Genomic DNA, 23,107 nt, shown 5'->3' with positions numbered 1-23,107 from the left:
ATGCGTGTCTTTGTAATTCGGATCGAACAAGAAGCATTTTAAGAAATCATATCGTAATTTATAATATTTTATACTATTACACATATACATTTGTAATAATGCCACTTTTATGTAAATTTCAAATAAAAACTACCTATTGTAGACGAAAATTTCTTATAGTTTTCTTTTCTGTTCTAAAAATCCCATATATATATATATATATATATATATATATATATATATATATATATATATATATATATATATATATATATATATATATATGGGATTTTCATGGGCCCGATAAATGCCGTATTTTTGGACAAGTCATGTCCAAAATGATAAATAAAATACGGTAATAGAAATTCTCGGTCGAGTAACTTATGGGAAAAATCCGAACAATTGGTTCGAAATGGGGAAGATTTTTTGAAAAACAGAAAAATCGCAACAACTCCCATAATATGAATAATATCGCATCCGTTTTAACGTATGATAACTCGGAGTACCTAATGCCGAAAAATGTTTTCTAAATAAATTTTTGATACGACCAGTCATAACTGCATGGGTTCGAAAAAACTTTTCACCGGACAAAAAAAAACGTAACTGCCTTAGTAGACAACTTATCAAATCTGTTTAAATTGTTTGTAAATATCATAATTATTTTCCAAAACTTTGTCTAAAACAATGTTTGATAAGATGCTTGGTGTTGAGAAGGATAGAAAAATAATTCAAAATTTTGTACCATGATCGCTATTAAATTCCTTCGTATTTATTTCATACATTTTACATATTATGTTCAAGAATCGATAAAAATATTTTTGTTGACTAAGGAAGCCATGTATTTGAAATTGCTTGTAGGACAGAACCCCACTTATCTAAACACACGACCCTGTTTCCTCTTATGACGGCAGCGCGCGCTCTTGTACTGATAAGACACATCTTTAACAGCTATTTCCACGGAAACTGTAGAAGCAATTGAGATGGAGCTGCTTTTAAAAACTAATTCAATTCACTGTGACATTTTTTACGCTTTCGTCCCCCATCTATCTTTAATAGAAAAAAAATTTCCCGCTGGTCAACTTATTGATGTGTCAGTTTGTGAAAAAATGCATTTCAATATATTAAAAAAATTATTTAAGTGAAACCTGTATACAGTTTTTGTCTTAACGTTTGTTCGGTGGCGTCCTAAGGCATTAATTAATAATAAAAAAAATCTGAATGAAATACACATGTAGGGCTTTTTTTTTTTTATGTGAAACATATCCGAATACTTCAAAACAGTTCGCAGCTAATAAGTTATGTTTTTAAAATTTTTCGGACACTTAAAATATTGTTAAGTATTCAAAATAAGCATTGCCTGATGCGTATTTCGATGCTATAAAATATGGAAAAAAGCTTGGTCCAAAAATTAATTTTAATTTCGTTTGATATTTGGCAACAACGCACGAAGAAACGAGGACAATGCTAACGCCAATCGGCGTGTGTTGGAGAGAGAGAGAGAATGCGCCCATTTACTTCCACACAGTGGGATGCTCTATATAGCCCGTCCCACTCTTAGATTGCAGTACACGGCTTATGGCGCGCGCTGTTGCCAAATCTCTAACACATTACGAATTTCAGGAGATGCGTGTATTTGTAATTTGGATCGAACAAGAAGCATTTTAAGAAATCATATCGTAATTTATAATATTTTATACTATTACACATATAAAATTGTAATAATACCACTTTTATGTAAATTTCAAATAAAAACTACCTATTGTAGACGAAAATTTCTTATAGTTTTCTTTTCTGTTCTAAAAATCCCATATATATATATATATATATATATATATATATATATATCACATTTTCATGGGCCCGATAAATGCCGTATGTTTGGACAAGTCATGTCCAAAATGATAAATAAAAAACAGTAATGGAAATTCTCGGTCGAGTAAGTTATGGGAAAAATCCGAACAATTGGTTCGAAATGGGGAAGATTTTTTGAAAAACAGAAAAATCGCAACAACTCCCATAATATGAATAATATCGAATCCGTTTTAACGTATGATAACTCGGATTACCTAATGCCGAAAAATGTTTTCTAAATACATTTTTGATACGACCAGCCATAACTGCATGGGTTCGAAAAAACTTTTCACCGGACAAAAAAACGTAACTGCCTTAGTAGACACCTTATCAAATCTGTTTAAATTGTTTGTAATAATATCATAGTTATTTTCCAAAACTTTGTCTAAAACAATGTTTGATAAGATGCTTGGTGTTGAGAAGGATAGAAAAGTAATTCAAAATTTTGTACCATGATCGCTATTGAATTCCTTCGTATTTATTTCATACATTTTACATATTATGTTCAAGAATCGATTATAATATTTTTTGTTGACTAAGGAAGCCATGTATTTGAAATTGCTTGTAGGACAGAACCCCACTTATCTAAACACACGACCCTGTTTCCTCTTACGACGGCAGCGCGCGCTCTTGTACTGATAAGACACATCTTTAACAGCTATTTCCACGGAAACTGTAGAAGCAATTGAGATGGGGCTGCTTTTAAAAACTAATTCAATTCATTGTGAACATTTTTCTCGCTTTCGTTCCCCATCTATCTTTAATAGAAAAAATCTTTTCCGCGGGTCAACTTTTTGATGTTTCAGTTTGTGAGAAAATGCATTTCAATATATTAAAAAAATTATTTAAGTGAAACCTGTACAGTTTTTGTCTTAACATTTGTTCGGTGGCGTCCTAAGGCATTAATTTACTAATAAAAAAAATCTGAATGAAATACACATGTAGGTTTTCTTTTTTTGATGTGAAACATATCGGAATACTTCAAAACAGTTCGCAGCGAATAAGTTATGTTTTTTAATTTTTTCGGACACTTAAAATATTGTTAAGTATTCAAAATAAGCATTGCCTGATGCGTATTTTGATTCTATACAATATGAAAAAAATCTTGGTCCAAAAATTAAAATTTTAAATTTCGTTTGATATTTGGCAACAACGCACGAAGAAACAAGGACAGTGCTAACGGCAATCGGCGTGTGTTAGAGAGAGAGAGAGAGAATGCGCCCATTTACTTCCACACTGCAATCTAAGAGTGGGATGCTTTATAGCAGTTTCGCGAGGCCGAATATAACCACACAGGCGCCGTCCACACGCTAACAGTCGAGCATGGCTGTCTGGCTGTAACTCGTCGCTCGCTGATAGCGGAGGTTAATAGTGATAACATCTAGACGTCGCAGGCTGCTGTTCGAACCGAGAGACGCCGTGAGGTAAGATAAGCGCTAGGTTCATACAATTGTTTGGTTGGAGGAGGAATAAAAGAATGGGTTTTCTCGCCGTGAGAGAGGCGAGGGATAATGGCGCGAAGTGTGTGTGTGTGTGTGTGTGTGTGTGTGTGTGTGTGTGTGTGTGTGTGTGTGTAGGTGTGTGTGTTTTTGTTTGGCCTATCTCACATTGTAATAAGTTGGTTTATTCTTTCATGATGGTACTACTAAAGGGGAGGGGGTGTATCAGCTGGTGAAGGCATGAAAGCAAGCGGGAAACATGGCGGACGGTGCGCTGCTCCATCCACTTCACATACGCTCTTCGACTGCGCTGCCCCCGGCTCTGCGAGACACGCCTGGGGCCACGAACTCCCGCGCTGACCGAGGATGCGACACCGTCGATCAGTCGATATTTTGGGTCGTTCACTGATTTTTTACTAAACCTTAAAAAAAATTATATTAAAAAATTGTCGGCTAAAAATTTACTTACTTTAAAAATTATCGACCTCCGAACAAATTTTTATACTTTGGAATATTTAGTCTCTTGCTGCAAAATAAAGCAAAAACACTACGTCGTTCCGATTTTTTAGCAAGTCCAATTTTCAGTTGGACTTAGCAAAAAAATGAATATTATATTTTTAAACTGTATTCGTTTGACTTATATAGTTAGTCACATTCATACCGATGCTAAACAAGGGTTAATTGAAAATCTGCTTGATGCCCAGAAAAAAAAACGTAAAGAACTAAATGACGCATACGATTTTAGATAAATCACACTTTAAGTTTGTTTCCAGTAGCTTCTTACGAAAAAGATAGCGTAATTTATATTGAGATATGAATTTAATTTATTACGTATATTTCTATTGTATAAAATATTACCATAGATGATGTGCAAAAAATTTCCCCTTGTTTTGGCACCATATTATCTATCGACTTTTAGAAAGAAAATATGTCGTCTTACGTTACAAATATTTATTATTTAACCAGGCAAATGATTTACGAACATACTTCACCACAGTCTTAGGAAATTGTTCATTTTCTGTGGCTTCTTAAGCAGTGGCGTAGCGTGCCATCTCGGCGCCTGGGGCGGGAGACCCGTTTTGCCGCCCCCATTCTATAGGTGCTTAATTAAAATTAAATTTCACATGCAATGAGGTACCTTTTATTGAAGTTAAAATAGGATGAGCGGTTTTACAAGCAGATTCCACGGGCCTTATGAGCAGCGAAGTCAGAAATAACTTTGTCAAAATCAATATTAGCAGCCAATTCTTGTTCAATCGACAATATAGCCAAGTTTGATAGTCTAGCGGAGCTCATAGTAGATCTCAGGTAATGTTTATTAGTTTCAACTTCGAAAAACTTCTCTCACAACTTGCAACACTAATCGCCAAAGTCAAATATATACAAATCAAGATGACTATATTTGGAACAGAAATTCCGAGATTCAGTTTTTGAATGAACTGGAGGAGCTCCAGTGGTCCTTTACCACTTATATCTTCCTCTGATTCAGAACAGGCAACAACAACAAACTGCTGAAGACGCTTCCGCTCCATCTGAAACTCGTCCTTATCGATGTCTTCTAATACATGGGAAAGATCACACTCGAACTTGCTGTCCAAAAGTTTCGCTGGCATCAAAAATCCTAACTTGTCCGATATTTCTTGAATTTGCTGGAATCGAGTCGTCATTTCTTGAATGATCTTGTCGAAAGATGCGATAATCTCTCGACGGATTTCCTGTTCGTGAGACAAAGCTGCATCTTCAGAAGATTCATCGCCATGCATGCGTTTTTTCCTGCGAATTCTTCTCGTTTTGAGTTCGATTCCGAGTTTTTCGCAGAGAGTCTTAGCAAAGTCAATTGCTTCTTGCACGAAACGGTCTCTACTTTCCACTAAGAGGGTTTTCAAAGCGCAGAGTTTCTGAGCACACTTATCCACACTTAGTCCTCGTTGCTGCAGGTAAATCTGTGCGTCATCTACTTCAGGTAGCACTGCAGCCCAAAAGCCAAGAAAAGTTAGGAAGTTAAATGACTGCATGGCTGTCAGGAGAAGATTGGCTCCCGATCTTGTTTCGGAAGTTTGAGATGAATCTGTTAATTGTTCCAGTACCTCAAGAACTACCTCAAACTTATTTTTAAGCATCTTGACAGCTACATGTCTAGCGCTCCAGCGCGACTCGTTTTACTGCTTGACCTGTGATGGCAACCAAAGCGTTCCATCGAACAGTTGATGCGGAAAAGAAGGCAAACAGCTTCTCCAGAGTTCCAAAAAACATCACGGAATCCACTGATTCAGAAGCAGCGTGTACCCCAGCCAAGTTTAGTGAGTGGTTTGTGCATGCAACGAATATAGCTTTCGGATTCAGTGCTTTAATCCGTGCTTGAACTCCATTGTGGATCCCTGACATTGTGGCAGCATTGTCATAAGCCTGTCCTCTCAGATTCTGTATGTCCAGTCCGTCTGATGTTATCTTCGCGATTATATCGTTGCTGAGATCTTCTGCATTTTTTCCTTTTGGTTCGAAGAAGTCAATGAAAGATTCTACCACGGCGACTTTTTCTCCTTCGATATGTACGTATCGCAGAACTTGGCTCATTTGGTCATTGTGGGAGATGTATGGTGTACTGTCGAAGATTACGCAATAATATTTAGCTTCTTGAATACGACGGATGATGGTGGATCGAACTTGCTGTCCCAGTAAGTTTATAAATTCATTCTGGGTTTCTGGAGATAGATACGAAACTGAGACTCTTGCTCCCAGCTTTATCTTTGTCAGGTGTTCCATTAGAAGAGGGTCGTATTTAGCTAGGAGGTGCACTAACTCCAGAAAGTTCCCGCGATTGCCACTATCATCTCCTCGAATGTCTTCTCGATGTCCTCTGAAGGCCAGATTCAGTTTGGCTAAGAACTGGATAATATTCAGCAACCTGTACAGTACATCCCTCCACTTCTTCTCCTCACTTTCGAAAACTTCTTGTTGTTTCTGATCGATGGTTGCTTTACAGTTCAGGCGAACTTCCAACTCCTTCCATTTCAAGAAGCTCTGTTCATGGCCCAGGCTATTTTCATGGTCTCCTATTCTTGGATTTAGCTTCCACCATTTGTTGAATCCTTCTTCAGATGCGAAGTTAGAGCCAGAATTGCCAAACAGCTTGCAAGAAAAACAATACAAGGATTGCTTCAAAGGCGAGTACACCATCCATGTTCGGAGAACCTTTTCGCCGTTAGATAATGGTTTGTAGAACCACTCTTTGGTTAGTTTTCGGTTACCGCCTTTCGTTGAAGTCCCTGAGCGAACAACATCGGCAAATTTGGAATCGATGTGCTGTACTGAGTCAGATCCGCGACGTACTAGAAGCGTTCTTACTTCGTCGGTCATAGAAGGCCAGCAACCTACATCGTCGATATTCACATCTTTGATTTCGGCAGGAGCAGAAGGCACGATTTCAATTATGTCTTCTTTGGCAACATTCACTTTTTCTGCAGGCTTATGACTAGATGCTTGAGATACTTTTGATGAGTCGACTTCGTCTTGATCCTGCTCTGTGGTGGGACCAGAACTACTTCCAACTGTGACGGCAGGTACGTCTTCTTCTTGTACCTGTAAAATAAGTTATGTATTCCCATGAATATTTGCCGGAGGACACGTTCGAATTTCAAATAAGTATTTTATCTATCACAAAATAAAAGTGGTTTTGGTGACGGCGCGGTTTGCCGGGCTTATAGGAAAATTTACAAACAAAATTGATTTTGTATGGCAGCTACCTTCTTTAGAGTTTCCCGGTAAAAACTGACTGAGTAAGCCATGTTATAGATGTTATTAAAAGATAAAATGACGAGAAATTTGAGAAAAATCTTTGGCGCCATTTTTGAGCTAAATGAAAAATTATGTTTTCTTTGTATGACAGGTACCATAAATAATCAAGTTATCCAAAAACAAAAAAAAAAATATTCCTAGACTACTACTAGAAAACATCCCCTATTGAAGTTTTAAATTCAAGTAGCAGGACAAAATTCAGTCGTAAACTTAAAAAGATGTACCTTAACTCAATGTAATTTATGTGTTAATATACTCCATACTTTTTAAACAATAATCAATGTTCAAACAGCTATTAGAGAAATTTTAAGTGTATTATAAAATAAGATTTAATGAACGAGTGCGACTCCGTACTCGCAGACAAACCTAGGTGAATAGGTTTTGCGAGACTAATGTAAGAAATATTGTAACTTTTGTAAACAATAAATAAATAAATAATAATAATAATAATAAATAACTGGAGTAATTCTAGGCCATGCATGATTCTAGATGGAGGAATCATATACCTACTTACACTGGAATCACTTCCGCTGCTGCAGGATGCCACCGAAGACGTTAACGTGGCTTTCGAACCAGAACTGGAACTAAAATATTTCAGTAATGCACCTTGAGACAGACTTCTTCGCATCTGCTTCTTTCTTAGCCTTTTTTTTTTGCGGAATTCCGCACCGCTTTCTTTGACTCTTTTCATTTTCAAAAACTAGTTCAAAGATTGGGTAAAGTTCTAAATGTTTAGTTTTAGAAGATTCAACAGTATTTAAAAGATCGAAACACAATCAAAATGACTTTCGTTCCGTATCCGAAACTCTCGCGAAACAAACATACGAGTAAAGCGTGATTGCGTAACGGTACTTCACGATGCACTAAAACAAACAAAGATAAGTACTGTAGCATGTGTGCTACAGCTGATACCTTTGATAATGTTTATGTTTGCAGAAATGGTTAACGTATTTTATTAATCTTTCGGATGCCCTGGTAATAGGAGTTATTTTGGATTTAAGTTTGTTATATGTTGTTTTAAAAAAGAAATTTGTAATTCTTGTTTAGTCTTATTATTTTTAAGTTTAAGATTTTAAGTTATTAAATTGGTCTGGAAAGTTCGAGGACACTACCGAATATGTTGGTAATCGCTGCGCTAGACGGCGCGCGAGCAGAACAGCTGATTGTGTGACGTCAGGTGAGACGGGCGAGCGGAGTCGCCTGGTAGGCCCAGGCGGGCGCGCACGTGAAGTAAAACGCGGGTTGGCCATGGTGATGGTTCCACATCGAAGTAACTGTATACGAGTGTTCATTTTTGAATATGAACGGGGTTCATTTATATAATTTAGAACGCTTTGGTACGATGAACGCGAGTAGTTGGTGAGGCGTGTGTGAATATCGCGAGGATTTTCCAGGGATGAATTATGTGCGCCGAAATAAACTCCAAGACGGTATGGCGAAGGATTCATCATATCCGTACAATTACTTGCAGCAACGGTAACGTATAACGGCCAGGGTTTGCCATTAAAAACACTCGTGAGCAATTATATATATTATATATATATATATATATATATATATATATATATATATATATATATATATTCAATGAGTGCGAAAGAGAGGCATCGACACGGGCCGACGCGTGAAACAAAAGATTTCGTATGAGTAATTAACATAATAAGGAGTGCCGCTCAACTCGGCTCGCGCGCGTCGGGCGGCGCGGCGTGATGCGATGTTGCCATTCGTATGTAAACAAACAAACGTTATAAAGAGCTCTGTCAGTGATTTCGCAGTTTTTCTTTTAAATAAATATTAAAAAATAGTTGGTGCGCAAAATTTTAGATAAAAATGGAACATTATAGTGTGTCTGACACATGTAATGAATGAATCATAGATCAGATCTCAACCCGCTTCGCCGGCGACCCGCCCCCGCGGGCTGCCGCCCGGGGCGGGCCGCCCCCTCCGCCCCACCCACGCTACGCCACTGTTCTTAAGAGAAAGTTAAAAACTATTCTTAGTGAGATGAAAATTAATTTGTATTAGCTATTACCACAACCACACCATAAAATTTTAACATGACAACATGAGATGTTAGAACAAAAGTGTAAACGTTGAATTGCATGCGACTTCTGACGAATAAAATGAGCTCTAATTTGCAGGATATGAAAATAAAAATCCTTCGGACTGGAATTTTGATATAGTTGTGGTTCCAGTGGTTTAGAATCAGTTAGAGTTATGTTCGGTGACTAGGTACTAGGTTTAAAAGATTTTAAGAATATTGTGTAAGCTTTAATGTTTTGGTGCTCTTCTGTGTCTTTGAGAACTTGCATTTGTTTTTACCATTCCTTAAAATAATTTTGAAGTGGAAACTTGTTAGCCGCGTTGAGCGATTTTCGGTAGGGGCAAAACTTATGGGTTCGCGTCACGGATATGCTTAGTGATATGTTGCGCCAGACTGGCGACGCGCAGCGGCCTGTGTACATGTATACGCATATATACACATAATACATTGTATATATTCGACTGTATCATGTGTATGTTGGACTCTTTTCGGATGGGTAAAATTTTCTGAGTTCGCGTCACCGACACGCTGTAGTAGCAGTAAGTGAAGTTATATTGACCACATGAGAAGTTTAATTTGTGTATACTGTGCATTGCCCAGACCTAGGTCTGACATCACTGGTAAGTCATAGTTAGGTAATGAATTTTTACGTAATTTTGACATACCACTGACATTTTTGTTATGACTAAAAAATGATGTAAGGATAAATGTTATCATGCTGACATCTTACTGATATCTATAGTAACCGAGGTATCATTTTTCAAAAATGTTGCCTGGGCCACGTAAAAATCTGGTTTTATTTTGAAGTTTCCACCTTGGCGGTATTGGCCGCACATATCTCACAATTTGTCCACCTAAAGATGTGCAACAAAACCCCACCTTTTAATAATTTGCCATTTTTTCTCTATATTAATGTTATCTTCCTTGATGTCGCTGGTAAATACTTTGAGGGCTTATCTTTTCTTTATAAAAATATTGAAAACCTTATGTTTGTTTGTTAAAATATTTTAAAACTAGGTATTTTTAAAGCAACTGTACCACAAAAAGGTCCTGTTTTCCAAATTTATTTACAATATGCCTGTCAGGCTCCTGAGTGCTACCGAACAAAGTACGTGAAATGGCTGATCTTCGCTGCCGTTGACGGGTCCTGGTCACTATGCCTCGGCACAGTGCTACCGCCCCTGGTGTACCGCCCGCCCCCAACAGACAAGGGGAGGAGGGTGTGCCGTTTATCGGGAATTAGCGAATGTGAATTAATAATAATGCGCATTACGTGCTTTTGAACCCTTTATTAGGATTACTCCTACGCATAACACCGCGTGTCGCGCGACTGTGGGTCCACACGCGAGCGAGGCGTCATGAGCGACCTCTCTCAGTGGCTGCCTCCTCCCGACTCCCCCGGCACCTCGCCGACACCACAGCCAATGGCGTGCAGGGAGCTACCGGGTGGGGCTACACGAACGACCCACTGGATGCACCCAAGACCTTACAATCACTCTCCCCCTCGAAGAGTGGAGCCCACAGCGACACTCACGCCAACATACTAATACACGACATACAGTACAAGTACGACATATGAACAATGATTCTATTGTTCTGCCACACTTGGCTCTCTGGCACGGGGCCATACAACCTTTACTTCCGACGCAGTCACTTCTTTTAAGTCTGTGGAACAATCTTTCACTAGTTTAGACAAGTAGTACCTTTTAAACAACATAAACAGGATAACTACCGTAATATTAATTAAACCCACTAAGCATACACTGATAATACTGAGGGTACCAGCTACACTGGACTCAGGCTTACGTACTAGTTGTATGATTCGACTATATCAGGGGTGCCCACAAGGTGGGTAACGACGCAGACTACGTCATTAAAATTTCAGGGGGGTGGGGGGTGTTAAAAGACGAGACAAAAAATATTATTTACATACTTATACCTTCTAATGTGAAAATACTGTTACGATCGCGCTTGGCTGCAGTACTTGGCATCGCCGCACTCGTTCGGCCTGTCTGCGCCCCCTTCCACCCGCATCCTCTCCCTGGTATCTCGTGTCATACTGTCTCGCAACATCCTGACCGTCGCAGCACGCACCTGCCTCAGATCGAGTTACTTAAAAGAGGCCGCACTGCGGAATAAAAGGATTCAGACATGTTTATCGGCGCGTTTTGTGGGAACCCGATGCTTGTTGCGTTTATCGGCGTTCTTTGAGCAGCCGCCGCGTCCTTCGAGGACTCACGACGCGTTTCTGGGCATTTCGACGGCGAAGGTCACGCGATATCTCGGAGACATGCCCGATTGTTCTGGACGGGAACCCAAGGGCTATATAAGGAGGTTGGGCCGACCTTCAATAGTGAGTTCAGTGGGGAGTTCTCCCGCGGCGGAGTTTCCGGGCGATAGTGCCGCGGGTGCGGCAGAGTGGCGAAGTCCCTGGACGAAAGTTCCAGGGCAGGGAGTGAGTGAGTTCAGTGGAGTCGGGAGGTTCCGGGCGATAGAGTCGCGGGCGCGGCGGAGTCCCGGGTGAAGTTGCTAGTGAGTCGTCGTGTGAGATCTCGGCGAAGGGTGTGACGGCGGCGGAGTGTGGCGACCGAGTCCCGCGGCGGAGACCCACGAGGGGTGCTGCGGCGAGCGTTGCGGCGGAAGTGCGGTCCAGCGAGGTGTGTAAAACGAGTGACTGGGGAATTGACCTTTTTAACGTGTAATTAATTATCTGCCAATTTAGAAGATTATTTGTAAGTGACAAGTAGTGGTAATAAATAAAACTGTGTGTGTGATAAAAATCTTTAATTGGGCTATCCTTTACGAACCCGCAGGTAAATCGTAACATTTTGGTGTCAGAAGTGGGATAGCCCTAATTAATATATTTAGGATTCAGTTACAGTATTAGATTAAAAGTTAAGGATAGAATTTAGTTTACGAGAATATAGTTAGTGTTTAGAACTTTAGTGAATTTGAAATTTTCTAGAGTTAGTTTGAGCATACTGTAGTCAGTGTTAGTTTTGAATGTAATAGAGATATTGTTAGTTTAATAAGAAGGTTCGGCTAGGTCATTTAAAATTAAGAACAGTATTAGAAAAAAAATTATTTAGGTTGTTTTATTAATAAATTCTTTAGAGAGAGATGGCTGCTGAAGAGTTAAATGTAGAAGATATCAGGAAGATAAGGGTTCTCCTGGAAGAAATGGTGAATGACATGAGGGCATGGAGAACCAGTATGAAGAACTCTGCGAAAGAAGTGAAGAGTGAAAATAATGTGGGTAAGGACCATCATGAAGAAACGAAGAGTGGTTCAAACAATAGCCTAGAGGAAATGAAGAAGGATCAGAATGAAATGAAGAATGGCCAGGAAGAAATGAAGAATGAAAAGAAGACCGAAATGAAGATAAACCTGGAAGAGAACAGCCAAGAGGAGACCAGCCAAGAGGAGACCAGCCAAGAGAAGACCAGTGAAGAGGAGACCAGCCAAGAGAAGACCAGCGAAGAGGAGAGCAGCCAAGAGAAGACCAGCGAAGAGGAGACCAGCCAAAAGAAGAACAGCGAAGAGAAGACCAGCGAAGAGAAGACCAGCCAAGAGAAGACCAGCCAAGAGAAGACCAGCGAAGAGAAGACCAGCGAAGATAAGACCAGCGACGAAAAGACCAGCGAAGAGAAGACCAGCGAAGAGAAGACCAGCGAAGAGAAGACCAGTGAAGAGAAGACCAGTGAAGAGAAGACCAGTGAAGAGAAGACCAGCGAAGAGAATACCAGCGAAGAGGAGACCAGCCTAGAGGGGAACAGCGAAGAGGAAATTAGCCAGGACATGAAGATGAAAGAAGAACTGAAGAAAAGAACAGAAGTAGTGAAGATGAGTTACAAAGTAAGGAACATTGAAAAAGAAGAAATGAAGATAAACGAAAGAGAGAGGGAAAAATACCAAGAAAAGCTGAAGAAAAGCCGAGAAGATAGTCAAGAAGATATAGAGAAGTGCAAAGAAGAAACGAAGACAGACGAAAGAGAGAGGGGAAAATGCCAAGAAAAGCTGAAGAAAAGCCGAGAAGAGAGTCAAGAAGAGATAGAGAAGTGCAAAGAAGAAACGAAGAAAGACCAAGAAGAGGTGAAGAAAGACCAAGAACAGGTGAAGAAAGACCGAGAAGAGAAAATGAGAACATAAGGAGTCATGAAGAGGGTACAAGGAGAAACTAAGTGCAGTCCAGGTGAGACACAGAAGAACCAAGAGGGCACGAGTAACCAAGAAGAGACGAAGAAGAGCCGGGAAGAAATGCTGTGCGAACAAGTAGCTGCGAGAGAAGAAATGGAGAGAAAAAGGGAAGAAACAAGGAAACTGTTGGAAGGCAAAAAGCAATGCACTCAAGAGTATCAGGTCCGTCCAAGGCATCGGTCAGCCCGTCTCGGGCAGCTGGCTGAACGACATGGGGCATCTACGACGCAGAAGTGTCGCCGGGTGACAATAGAAGCTACATCTAATGAGAGAGAGAGGGTTATCTGGTGAGACTGTACAGCCCGCGATGGAGGAAAGGCAGGAGGCCTAAACTTCGAGTAGCATGGGGACCTCCAGGAGGAGATGCATTACCTGTTCGGGACGAACAGGTTTAAGGAGGGGGCAATGTTACGATCGCGCTTGGCTGCAGTACTTGGCATCGCCGCACTCGTTCGGCCTGTCTGCGCCCCCTTCCACCAGCATCCTCTCCCTGGTATCTCGTGTCATACTGTCTCGCAACATCCTGACCGTCGCAGCACGCACCTGCCTCAGATCGAGTTACTTAAAAGAGGCCGCACAGCGGAATAAAAGGATTCAGACATGTTTATCGGCGCGTTTTGTGGGAACCCGATGCTTGTTGCGTTTATCGGCATTCTTTGAGCAGCCGCCGCGTCCTTCGAGGACTCACGACGCGTTTCTGGGCATTTCGACGGCGAAGGTCACGTGATATCTCGGAGACATGCCTGATTGTTCTGGACGGGAACCCAAGGGCTATATAAGGAGGTTGGGCCGACCTTCAAGAGTGAGTTCAGTGGGGAGTTCTCCCGCGGCGGAGTTTCCGGGCGATAGTGCCGCGGGTGCGGCAGAGTGGCGAAGTCCCTGGACGAAAGTTCCAGGGCAGGGAGTGAGTGAGTTCAGTGGAGTCGGGAGGTTCCGGGCGATAGAGTCGCGGGCGCGGCGGAGTCCCGGGTGAAGTTGCTAGTGAGTCGTCGTGTGGGATCTCGGCGAAGGGTGTGACGGCGGCGGAGTGTGGCGACCGAGTCCCGCGGCGGAGACCCACGAGTGGTGCTGCGGCGAGCATTGCACCGGAAGTGCGGTCCAGCGAGGTGTGTGAAACGAGTGACTGGGGAATTGACCTTTTTTACGTGTAATTAATTATCTGCCAATTTAGAAGATTATTTGTAAGTGACAAGTAGTGGTAATAAATAAAACTGTGTGTGATAAAAATCTTTAATTGGGCTATCCTTTACGAACCCGCAGGTAAATCATAACAATACGTTTCTGGTGCTTTGATAATTGAAAGGGATCTTGTAAATCAAATTGGCAACCCTGCATATTCCTCAACAAAAGCAGTTTGGCATCTGTCGGTTCAGGATAAACCCTATCCCCGCTTCCACAATAAGCGCACACACTCAAAAGTAAAAAAAAAAAAAAAAGCTTCACGCCTGCGCAGACCATGCAACTGAAAGGAGAATCTGATGCATTCTATCAGGCTTGGAAATTCTATACCTCTGTTCATCTCATGCCCGCCTGATAGTTGAGACCCTATTTTCGATTATTCCCCACACTTTCTTTACAAGTCAGAAATATATAGACAGTAAAGGAAAATTGTTATCACTTTACACGCATTCCTTCTCATTTCATTGTTTTGCTTGTTATAGCTGGCAGCGACGCCCAGAATTGGCTAGACCACACTGAAGCTATGTCTGACATTACTGAATGTATCAGTGCGAAGTCGGGTTGTGCTTGTGCGTTATTCTTATTGTTATCATCTTCGAATTAATTAGTTTTTGAAGTGTAATCGTGATATAATGCTGGTATTGTAGCCATGCCGAAAAAGCAAACGCAATATAAATATAAATGTTTAGAGATTTTGTGTGAAGGGACTGTTAGACATGATAAGTGGGCAGACCATTGCAAGAAGAAGCATTTTTATAAAGTTAAGCACAATTTAGAAATTAGGAAAAAAATAATTGAGGTGAAGTGCAGTGATAGTTTTGCGTGGAAACCTTATGTTGAGGGAACATCGACATTTACTGCTATTTATGAACCAGAATGAGAAAGGTAAGTGTAAAATATAATAAGCAATACAAATGTACATATCGGTATCAGACACTTATTACGGGGCCCGTTTACATGCCAGAAAATCGCGCTGCAGCGTGTTAGAACACGTTTTTATACCGAAACTATGTAAACGTGTGTTCACGCCATTTATCTACTAGCTGCCCGACTCGGCTTCGCACGGCTATACTAATGGGAAAAAAATTAAGCCACATCTCCCATTTACAGTAAAGGTAAATAAAAAAAATTCAGTGAAAATTTATTACAATGCTGTATAATGTACCCGAGAGAAAATGAATAGCACCGATGGTTTCCTGACTCGTGCACGCAACGTACAACTGATGTACCCGTACTTCGCTACGGCAGTCTACAGGCAGATCACTCTTGCGCCGCTCATTATACACGCCCCTCCTTGTGGGTACGCTACTGCCGCGCGATGCCCGTTGCCATGGAGACGCAGAAGGCATGAACAATGCAAAATCCTGTTCTCATGCAGACAAAGTACCCACTGTTGCCTGGTTTTAACCACCCATGGGATCTAATTTTCAGAAAATGTCATCCTGCGTAACATAAGGAACATTACTGTGAAGTTTCAAGTCTGTAAAATATATAAACTTGAAAAAAGGGCAATTTTTTATATTTAAAGTACCCGCAAAATTTCAACGGTAATGAGGACTGCACTAACAATGAAATAGTCGTTAACTTCTAGCGCCTGCGGCATCGTCAACACACACTTCGTACGTGTACTGCATGTTCTATCTAACCCCCTCCAACGCATTTGATTCTAAATTGGAATTTTAGTAAGGATCCCTAATGTTATTGATAATATAATATAGCATATAGCCTTCCTCGATAAATGTACGATCCAACACTGAAAGAATTTTTCTAATCGGACCAGTGGTTTCTGAGATTAGCGCGTTCAAACAAACAAACTCTTCAGCTTTATAATATTAGTATAGAAAAGAACACACATTTCAAACGACTGCCCTTGATTAAGGCGCTCGCCTACCTAGCAAAAGAACAGTGTTACATAGTGTTTAAAATACACGTTTAAACAGAATACTACAGAAAATTTTAGAAAACGGATTTGGTATGAAAAGAACTCAAACTTTAGGCAAGAACTAAAATATATTTTCAAAATGAACTGTACATAAAAAACAACATTTTATTACCCCTGAACATGGCCAAAAATGGGTTTTCCAGGCTTCTGTATCTTACTAACTATTCACGGGATGTATGTGGCACTAATATAAGGGCATGCGCTGGACCTTTCTACAAACTATGCACAAATAAAATTATTAGGTCACCGCATTGTATGCGACGGACGTAGCATCGGAACAACAAGAAAACGAAGGGGGGGGGGGGGAGGGGGGAGAGAGAGAGAATTGCACGCGGTATCAATTATCTTTCTTTCCGCCTATTACGGTTGTGACAATTCTTGGAAGGGGGAAAATGAAAGTAGGGAGAGCGTGCCGACTCTGGAACATAGGCGAGGGGGGAGCGGGGTAATCCGGGGATTATCCCATTTTTTATGGTTTTTTACGCATTTTTATGGTTTTTTATGTGCAAATCCAGTTTTTTATGCGCTAATCCAGTGGCTAATCCGCTAATCCGCAAATCCGCAAATCTGCAAATCTCAAATTCGCAAATCCGCAAATCCGCAAATCTCAAATTTGCAAATCCGCAAATCCGCAAATCGCAAATACGCAAATCCGCCATTTTGTATTTCTAGAAATTTCCACCAACTTCGAATCGTGACATCATGATTCTGTGTCGTCTGCTGGAGGCCGCCATCTTGATTTCTTCTGGCCGCCATCTTGTTTCGTCTGCTGGAGGCCGCCATCTTGATTTTTCCTGGTCGCCATCTTGTTTCGGCTGCTGGAGGCCGCCATCTTGTGTGACGTCATATAGTTCTGTTGGTCGCCACCAGGTAGCAGTAGGTATTATTTTATTTTAACTAAAATATTTTCAGTGCCGAGGCTGGGATTCGATCCATGGGACGTGAAAACGTCCAGGACGTCGTGGTTACGAGGCGGACGCCTTGACCACTAGACCACGAGACCAATTGGAATATGGTGGAATAAATAATCTATATATGCTACGTACTGACGGCAAGTTTATGATAAATGGGGGAGGGTGTTTTTGCCTTCCTTAATGCATACCTAAGGCGCCACATTTGAAATTAAAATTATTATACAGCCGCCATCTTTAATTCCAGCACAGACTACCAGATGGCGCTAAATTCAAAAAATTAGTTGCCAGAGGCGCCGCCATCTTGGTTCTCAAGTTGGCTGGTAGATGTCGCTAGTATCGCGCGCCAAATTCAAAAATTAGTTGTCAGAGGCGCCGCCATCTTGGTTCTCAAGTTGGCTGGTAGATGTCGCTAGTATCGCGCGCCAAATTCAAAAATTAGTTGTCAGAGGCGCCGCCATCTTGGTTCTCAAGTTGGCTGGTAGATGTCGCTAGTATCGCGCGGCAAATTCAAAAAATTAGTTGCCAGAGGCGCCGCCATCTTGATTCTCAAGTTGGCTACCAGAGTGTGCCACCATCGCCATCTTTATTTCATATTTCAGCTGCCAGGGCACAGCACCATTCGATAGATCGAATGCTAATCGATATATTTACTTTTATTTCATATTTCAGCTGCCAGGGCGCAGCACCATTCGATAGATCGAATGCTAATCGATATATTTACTTTTATTTCATATTTCAGCTGCCAGGGCGCAGCACCATTCGATAGGTCGAATGCTAATCGATATATTTACTTTTATTTCATATTTCAGCTGCCAGGGCGCAGCACCATTCGATAGGTCGAATGCTAATCGATATATTTAGTTACAAGTGTTGCTACCAGAGGGCGCGATATTTAAATTTAAAAAATATTACAACCTTTAAACAATTCTCCGCCATCTTGGATTCAACAGCCCCACCATCTTGGAAGCACATGATACACCCAAGGACTCGTTCCAATACATGCACAGAGTGCACCGAAAAGATTGTTCCCTTACATGCACAGAGTGCACCATATTGAATGATCATGATATGTGTTCCTTTATATGCATCAGAAGCAGGCATAAGAAATATTTTCTTATAGGCATACTTTAGTGTTAGCTTTCCTGTAATGCATTTAATAATAGTGTAAGCTCATTATTATTATTTAGTGATAGTGAATTTATAACTATGATGTGTAGTCTCATTCTCTTCATCTCGACGTGGCGGAAGATTCTCTGGAGTGTAAGCTGAAAAAAAAAAAAAAAAATAAAAACTTGTGTTGAATTTATAGTGGTATGCTGCTTTCCACATCACCTTAGAGACTATGTCTCAGGAGGTACAGCATTAGATGCGTTAACTCCTTTTTTTTATACATGGCGAGTTTCCCCGAGAGGCCTATTTTCCATGTTTAACAAGGGCGCAAGCATTATGCTTCACCGTCACTCTCTCCCAAGCCGCTGTCCACTCCATCATCTGGCTCCACTTGCTCTTGAGCCTCCATTACAGCTTCAAAGCATGCTATAATACCGTTGTAAAGGTATGTTAGAAACTCGTATTCCTCTGGAAATGCAGCGAACAAATTGATCGCGGAGACCTCTAGATGGTGTACTATCGCATCTATATTCATGCCGATGCAAGCATGAAGCGCATATTCAATGCAATCGCGCATTTCCTCAAAAGCAGCCATGTTCATTATGGAATTGTCAGAGACAGAATGAAGACTATAGTTGACCTGGTCTTGACGGAAAGATGACATGCAACAAAGTTTAACCACATTAGCATTTAAAATCAGGATAGACTCAAATTTACTTTAAATTATTAAACAGACTAGCATTTAAAGAAAACTATCAGATTCACTATCTGAACCGTGTAAATAAGATGAGTGCAATCTCTACATGTTAAACATACCGATGGTTTTATCTCCACATGCGCAGTACAGTAGTGCATGAGTTCTGTCCAACATTCTTAATGTTTTATGGCTGAAGGGGGAGGCAATGAATCGAAGTTGGTTGCCATCTACCCAGTTGACCACTCCGAGCGGAGGAGGAGTTTGGAGTGCTGTTGTTTTCCTACAACTCGACTCGGAGCAGCAATGCTTATTGAGCGTACCAAGGTATGAGGATAGTACAAAAAAAAAATAAACTGGAAAATTATAAAATAAAAAAAAAGTTAGAATCTCTTATTATGTGGGGAACTCAGGTTCAGGGATCTAGACGGTAATGTCCCCATGGAAGCGTGCTAATTCCATCATCGGAAATGCTCCGCTTGTCGTCACCTGATGACAACGCCACCTTAGTCACGCGTTCAGTACAAACAATGTGATTTCGTGAACGAAAATGATATTGAGTCCCCCAAACCCGTGAATTTGTTTGCAAGCAATCCAGATATTGCTCAAAAAGTAGCGAGCTGAGTACACTGGCCTTCACACCCTTGGCTTTAAGCGTAAAAGCACCATCGTCCATCTTGTATGCATAAAGTTTGGGGCGAAGACCAACATACTCAGTAATGATGCGTCCAGCGGCTTCATCCTTCATGACACCAGTCATGCCGTGGTTGACTGATGGAAACCTTTGAGCATTATCTGGAGCATAATTCGAAGTGTCGAATCGAGAAGCCAAATCGGGGAGAATCGAAGAATACACATCGCGACACTCGATGTGGTACAGAAGAGAATCGGTATCTGAGTAAAGCAGGTGCAGAGATGGAAAGGGAAACTTAACCTGCATATAGTTATAGTGGAAATCATAGAGATGCAATTTGGATAAATCTAAGATGGCCACACCAGTGTAAAGGGGTTTGTTGAAGGTTACCGAACCTTTGGCTAACTCAATGAGGACCAGATTCTCATCGACGATCCGCCTTGCCTTAAATGACGGACGACCTATCAACTCTGCCGCACCATATATGGTATCGTACCGCGAAACCACACGTATGTCACGCTCCCTACGCGGCGACTGCAAAGATTTGCCAAAAACGGAATTATTCATTAATTTATAGAAGGATTTCTCAAAGGGGTTCGCTGCCTGAGCACGGCAATTCAGATTATACCGTACGTACGATGCCATCCAGGATTTTTGTTCAAAGCGCAAAACACGATGAACATTGTCAAGAACGGCCCCGTACGTAAGGTAGTGCTGCAGTGTTTTTGCATGTAAAACATAGTTCTTTCGCGGTTCAAGTGTCAATAAGAGCTTTGACATATTGCCGTTCACCGGTACGCCATTCACAGGTGCAAGCGGCAGGTCTGATAGCCGGTCATGACATTCACGCGGAAAGGATAGATCCACCTCTATAAAACATGAGCAGTCACCATCGGTGTCCATGGTGCTAAAGTTCCAGTTTGCATATTCGAGTTCCTGCACCCACTGGAAGTTGCCCACCGGAAGCTTACCAAGCATCGTATGACCATAGAGAGAATTTACATCGAAATAACAGATGTAGGAAGACGGCAGGCTGGAGTCATAATCGCTCATGTAAACATTGTTAGCCTTCGCATAGCGCCGACTAACGTTGGTGATCCCACCCCGAACAGCATTCTCCAAGAAAAGATAGATATCTGGATCGGTGACTAATTCCAGACACACCTCAGACTTGCTCAACAAACCGTCCCACGCAAGTGATGGGGCCGTAATATAGTGCGCCGGATCTAAGCCATAGGACTGGCAACAAACTGAACGGAAATTCTCGAACACGTCAGCCAACAAACACGTATCCACCTTCAAATACTGCAACGCGTAATCGTTCAAAGTCTTACAGCGGAAAACATTCCACGCAGATCTAGCGTGAGCATAGTCCCCGTCACTCACGTCAGTCCCACTAAGAGCATTATGAAATGCTTCCCTAGGGGGTAGTGAGGTCGTCTGCAGTTCTGCCATACTAGTGACGAAATCGTATGGGAACACCCCTTTCCTCCGAGCTAGATCAAACTGTGCGTCTTCTGGAAACTGGACACGAGTGAGGCTCAGCTGAGCAGGCGAGAGATTACCTGCCAAAGTATCCAGAGATGAAGTTAGGAAGTTAAGGGAGTCAATGAATCTTAAACGCACTGTTCGAGTACCTCCTCTCGCATCATTACCGGTAATCGGTATGTACTTTGTTATGCTCTTGTAACTTTCAAGAGACGTGCCTATAACCCTGACCTCCCCGGGGTTCTCCAAAATGGAGGAACCGTCAGGTTGTGCAATATGACGTGAGACTAATGGTCTCATCAAAAAGTGGGCGTCATAATTCTGAAGATTGTGGAAAATAGCCACCAGTTGGTTCTTCTGCAGTCTAAATGCAATATTACACTTAGAATGCGCATAGCCACGAATCTCACCGGTCAGGTGGCCATGGTCCAACACTGACTTGTCACCTAGTGTCTTATTACATATATGGCAATGTGTCTGACTCGCCAACCGCGCAGCAACAGCAGGAGTCTGGGCTTTCATGGGAACGGTCTTAGCATAAATCGCGCACACCCACTTAGTCATATCAATAAAGGTAGAGACCATGTCGGCAACACAATTCTCCCCTTCAAAGTGCGCATATCTGGTAAGCGAAGCATCGTACGAACAAACTAATAAAATGCTACATGCATAAGGCACGTGCTCGTTCACCGTCGTGGTGCTGGAGGCATCGGTCTCCGGTAAACAGGTGGACATCGGTTTCAAGTAGGTCTCTGTATCGCAATAAGCGACAAAGCCCATACGTTCCTTCTTGGATACATTTGTGAACTCGAGCCATTTAGTCTCCTCAGTCGGGAATACTGACCGAACGGCCGTGTGTTGGCTGCACAAATCAGTGTGGGAGTTCAACTTGTCCACAGTATGGAAATACTGAAGACAGCGCTCGCAAACCCACTTTGTATGTTGATCACGCGAGAGTTGAGAAGAAAGCAAGCGGGACAAATTCTTAATAGTCACGAAATGGAGATGAGCGGGAGCACCAGACGCACGAATAGCCAAAATATTCACATGGCGATCACATCGCATAGAGGTAATGCAAATCGGCTGGATACTTGCATCAGTAGGTTTGTTAAAATCCTCGTCAATAATCGTTCCCTGATCACTCACGCAAGAATAAATGTTCACGGAAATATTATTGAGACTCTCAAAGATCTTAACCTGATGCAGTGTCATGGGGAACGTCATACCGGTCGTATCAAAAACCTCGAGAGGATTAGGATACGATCCAGTACGAGTAACCATCCCAGCCGCCGGCGTCACACCTGCCATAACGGCATACAGAAAGCACATCTCACGGTCAGTCTCGATGTTTACACAAGCTTTGCGGTTAGACAAAAATGCAGGCAACTTTGTATGCGCGGCCCCCACCGTGAATGGTCGGTATGCAGAGACATGCATGTCGAGATGTTTTACATGACTCAACATCCATCCAGACCCGCGCAAAGCAAACTCACTTACATGCTCCATAAGCACAGAAACTAATGTGAAACTGAAAATTTCTGCTACGTCCTCACTTAACAAAACAGGGATACTTTTGGAGGCGAAGTGGAAGCTATCACTGATGGGCCCCTGCACAGGATCCTCCTTAATAAATACCGCGGCCAATGTAAGATAAATTTTGAATGGGCGGAGAACGCCACCCACTACGTCCAGAAAGGGTTCCCTGCACCTGGAGAGAAATCTATTAATGTTGGGGTCGGGCTGGGGAATATCATTCGCGATTCTGGAATCAACAAGTCGACCCTGCAATGCGGAATCTAAAGCGACGGGCTTCAGGCTAGGCAAAGAGGGAGGTGGCGTGT

At 41.8% G+C, this 23,107-nt stretch overlaps 1 long non-coding RNA gene across 1 annotated transcript in view; it reads left to right on the top strand.

Annotated features, from left to right (window-relative positions):
- The first annotated feature begins 3,117 nt into the window (after positions 1 to 3,117).
- LOC134542666 (uncharacterized) overlaps positions 3,118 to 23,107 on the top strand; it is a 135,266-nt gene continuing 115,276 nt past the window's right edge. Inside the window, exon 1 of the long non-coding RNA XR_010076841.1 lies at positions 3,118 to 3,254. This is a non-coding gene — a long non-coding RNA (uncharacterized LOC134542666). The remainder of the gene's footprint in view (positions 3,255 to 23,107) is intronic.

The sequence above is a fragment of the Bacillus rossius genome, assembly GCF_032445375.1.
Source record: "Bacillus rossius redtenbacheri isolate Brsri chromosome 9 unlocalized genomic scaffold, Brsri_v3 Brsri_v3_scf9_1, whole genome shotgun sequence".
Taxonomy (NCBI): Eukaryota; Metazoa; Arthropoda; class Insecta; order Phasmatodea; family Bacillidae; genus Bacillus; species Bacillus rossius.
The sequence above is the reverse complement of the archived record's forward strand: the minus strand, read 5'-3'. Positions and strand labels throughout refer to the sequence as shown.